Below are 4,937 nucleotides of genomic sequence, written 5' to 3' on the forward strand. Positions count from 1 at the left end.
AGTCAACTTGAAATAGCTTCTAACTGGCCAAGTCTGAGACAATATATACAAATAAACAGTGACAGTAAACATCACATCCACTGAATCAATTAAGAATCCATCAGCCTATGCCTATATAAATAAATGAATGATTAAAAGGAGAAAATATCCTAGCATTCAGAAGTCTGAGACAGTAAGTTGAAGGCCAGTGTGAGCTACACACCCATACACTGTTGGGAGTAGGGGAGGGAAGAGAAAGAGAAGGAGGAAGTGGAGGAGGAGGAGAAACTTATAATGAATATCAGGTAAAAAAAGGCAGAAGGAATAATTGAATTAAAGGATCAGCAATTTGCAACCATAAAAATAATGAATTCAGGCAAAAAACATCAAGGAGTGGTAAAAATTAGTAAAAGTTGGATGAGGAACAGATTTTATTTATATTGTCTCAAAGTATTTCCCAACAAAACAATTACTAGTTATAAAAGGGAAAATAGTAAATTTACAGCAGACATACCTGAAGATAAATCCTGGAGTGAGTTAACATCACCAGCAATGTTATCTGATAGACTCAGTGAAATGAGTTCAGTATTACATGACATGGTATTCTGCCTAAAATGCATAATCTGTGTCTAGTCATGAGTAAACATCACACACATTCCACAAAATAACTGACCTGTACTCGTTCATTATCTATTGCTATTTATTGTTGTTGTAACAAAACCTAGTGTCTTAAAATAAAAAACTATTTTGCTGTAACTTGGGCAGAGTTCAGAAAGGGCAGCTTTTCTCTGCTCTACTGTATTAGCTGGTGCAAGCTAAAGCCAGGCTCCACTAGGCCTCAGCTAAAGTGCCTCAAAGGCTGGAAGCTGGGATCATATAAGGGCTTATGCCTTCCTAACACCAGGGCTGGGAATCTCAGCTGAAGGTCCTTATTGCATCTCCACCTCTTTGAGTCCTCTCAAGATAATTGGTGTGTATGTGTGTGTGATCTTCAGGTAAAAGGCGTATGGCCTTTTTTTAAATCTAGTCTTAGAACTCACACAGATTTACTTCACTGTGTTCTATTCATTGAGTACATCACAGGCCTGGCCCAGATTCAAGGAGTGGGTCCTAGAAACTGAAAATGTGGTGCACTGCTTGAAAAATGCATTTAGCCACAGTTATTAAAAAAAGTAAAGGTCAAGGTAGGACAGGAACTATTCCAGATTGAAGGAGACAAGTGACATGACAGTTGGGTGGAATACATGATCCTGGATTGTATCTTTTTGTTATAAAGGATATTATTGGGACAACTGGCAAAACTCGAATGGCTACTCTAGATGTAGGTTGTGGGAGTTCTTTACACTGTTATTGCAACCTTGCTATAAGTTTTCAATTACTTAAAAATTTTAAAAATAAATCATAAAAATAGACCCATGTGGTGGTGCACACCTGCACCACCAGCAACTTGGGAGGCGGAAATGGGAAGACCACTGAGCCCTGGAGTTCAAAACCAGCTGGGGCAGAACAGCAACACCTTTTCTCAAAATAAAATAAATATTCATTGCTTGAAAATGTTATGGTTAAGACAAGGATGCCCACTATCTCCACTCCTATTCAACATAGTACTGGGATTCCTAGCCAGAGCAATTAGGCAAGAAGAAGGAATAAAAGGAATACAAATAGGTAAAGAAACTGTCAAAATATCCCTATTTGCAGACGACATGATCCTATACCTTAAAGACCCAAAAAACTCTACTCAGAAGCTTCTAGACATCATCAATAGCTATAGCAAAGTAGCAGGATATAAAATCAACATAGAAAAATCATTAGCATTTCTATACACTAACAATGAGCAAACGGAAAAAGAATGTATGAAAACAATTCCATTTACAATAGCCTCAAAAAAAATCAAATACCTAGGTGTAAACCTAACAAAAGATGTGAAAGACCTCTACAAGGAAAACTATACACTTCTGAAGAAAGAGATTGAGGAAGACTATAGAAAGTGGAGAGATCTCCCATGCTCATGGATTGGTAGAATCAACATAGTAAAAATGTCCATACTCCCCAAAGTAATCTACATGTTTAATGCAATTCCCATCAAAATTCCAATGACATTCATTAAAGAGATTGAAAAATCTACTGTGAAATTTATATGGAAACACAAGAGGCCACGAATAGCCAAGGCAATACTCAGTCAAAAGAACAATGCAGGAGGTATCACAATACCTGACTTCAAACTATATTACAAAGCAATAACAATAAAAACAGCATGGTACTGGCACAAAAACAGACATGAAGACCAGTGGAACAGAATAGAGGATCCAGATATGAAGCCACACAACTATAAGCAACTTATCTTTGACAAAGGAGCTAAAAATATATGATGGAGAAATAGCAGCCTCTTCAACAAAAACTGCTGGGAAAACTGGTTAGCAGTCTGCAAAAAACTGAAACTAGATCCATGTATATCACCCTATACCAAGATTAACTCAAAATGGATCAAGGATCTTAATATCAGACCCCAAACTCTTAAGTTGATACAAGAAAGAGTAGGAAATACTCTGGAGTTAGTAGGTATAGGTAAGAACTTTCTCAATGAAACCCCAGCAGCACAGCAACTAAGAGATAGCATAAATAAATGGGACCTCATAAAACTAAAAAGCTTCTGTTCATCAAAAGAAATGGTCTCTAAACTGAAGAGAACACCCACAGAGTGGGAGAAAATATTTGCCAATTATACATCAGACAAAGGACTGATAACCAGAATATACAGGGAACTTAAAAAACTAAATTCTCCCAAAACTAATGAACCAATAAAGAAATGGGCATGTGAACTAAACAGAATTTTCTCAAAAGAAGAAATTCAAATGGCCAGAAAACACATGAAAAAATGCTCACCATCTCTAGCAATAAAGGAAATGCAAATTAAAACCACACTAAGATTCCACCTCACCCCTGTTAGAATAGCCATCATCAGCAACACCAACAACAACAGGTGTTGGCGAGGATGCGGGGAAAAAGGAACCCTCTTACACTGTTGGTGGGAATGTAGACTAGTACAACCACTCTGGAAAAAAATTTGGAGGCTACTTAAAAAGCTGGACATCGATCTACCATTTGATCCAGCAATACCACTCTTGGGGATATACCCAAAAGACTGTTACTCCAGAGGCACTTGCACATCCATGTTTATTGCAGCACTATTCACAATAGCCAAGTTATGGAAACAGCCAAGATGCCCCACCACTGACGAATGGATTAAGAAAATGTGGTATCTATACACAATGGAATTTTATGCAGCCATGAAGAAGAACGAAATGTTATCATTCGCTGGTAAATGGATGGAATTGGAGAACATCATTCTGAGTGAGGTTAGCCTGGCTCAAAAGACCAAAAATCGTATGTTCTCCCTCATATGTGGACATTAGATCAAGGGCAGACACAACAAGGGGCTTGGACTATGAGCACATGATAAAAGCGAGAGCACACAAGGGAGGGGTGAGGATAGGTAAGACACCTAAAAAACTAGCTAGCATTTGTTGCCCTTAATGCAGAGAAACTAAAGCAGATACCTTAAAGCAACTGAGGCCAATAGGAAAAGGGGACCAGGAACTAGAGAAAAGGTTAGATCAAAAAGAATTAACCTAGAAGGTAACACCCACGCACAGGAAATCAATGTGAGTCAATGCCCTGTATAGCTATCCTTATCTCAACCAGCAAAACCCCTTGTTCCTTCCTATTATTGCTTATACTCTCTCTACAACAAAATTAGAGATAAGAGCAAAATAGTTTCTGCTGGGTATTGAGGGGGGGAGCGGGAGGGGGTGGAGTGGGTGGTAAGGGAGGGGGTGGGGGCAGGGGGGAGAAATGAACCAAGCCTTGTATGCACATATGAATAATAAAAGAAAAATGAAAAAAAAAAAAAAGAAAATGTTATGGTTAATCATTTCAGAAAAGAATTGATGGTTATGTAATTCTAAACACCCAAGTCCCATATATGATATATTCAAATTGTAATGTATTTTATGAAAGCAGAATACTATTGAATGTTGTTGCATTTTCATTCGTTATCCATGCTATAGCCTCTTCTCAGGTATGTGCTCAAATTTAGTCACCTCTTGGAGTTAAACTGACCCTTGTAGTAAGAAATGAATCAATCAAATCCAGTCCCTTTTCCATTTCTAGGGAAAACAGAGATACATCTTTTGATTTCTTGCCCTTGAAAAGTTTCTTAAAATGGTGATATATAAACTTACTAGTAGTGATGGTGATGGTGGTGGTGATGACAGTGGTGGCAGTAGTGATAAACTTTATGTGCCAAGTACTTCTCTAAACTCTTACATTGTGAACTCAAGCTTCACAACAGTCCCTTTGAGATATGCGCTATTACTATTCCCTGTCACCCTTTAAGATTGAGAAAACAAATTAATTGGCCTAAAATTATACAGCCACAAAGCCATAGAACTGAAATTCAAACCATGCCAACTGGCTCTAGCCCTTTTATTACTTGTGACACATTTGAAATGTGCTTTTCCAAGCAATCTCTAAAGGCACAAATATCACTGGACACATTTGAAAGCAGAGAAACTGTCCTGTGTTCTCACTCTCATTTCAGTGTGTTGGTGGGGATTGAACCTGGGGCCTTGTGCACGCTAAACAAAAATGCACTACCATTGAGCTATGTTCCCATTTTAATTCCTTATCATTGACAAAATTTATGGCAAAACAAATCAATGAATTTGTGCCACAAATTATAGTAAAGTTTTATTATAGTAAAAAATTTGACATCTTAATCATTTTAGGTATGGAGTTAACATAAAATATATTCACATTATTATGTAACAGATTTATAACAACAAAGGTTACAATTTTTCCTTTTGAAAAACTGAAAGTATACCTATTGCATAGGAATCCTCATTTCCTCCAGTCCCTGGTAACAACCATTCTGTTTTCTTTCACCATTTCAGGTATCT

The sequence above is a fragment of the Castor canadensis genome, chromosome 5, assembly GCF_047511655.1.
Source record: "Castor canadensis chromosome 5, mCasCan1.hap1v2, whole genome shotgun sequence".
Taxonomy (NCBI): domain Eukaryota; kingdom Metazoa; phylum Chordata; class Mammalia; order Rodentia; family Castoridae; genus Castor; species Castor canadensis.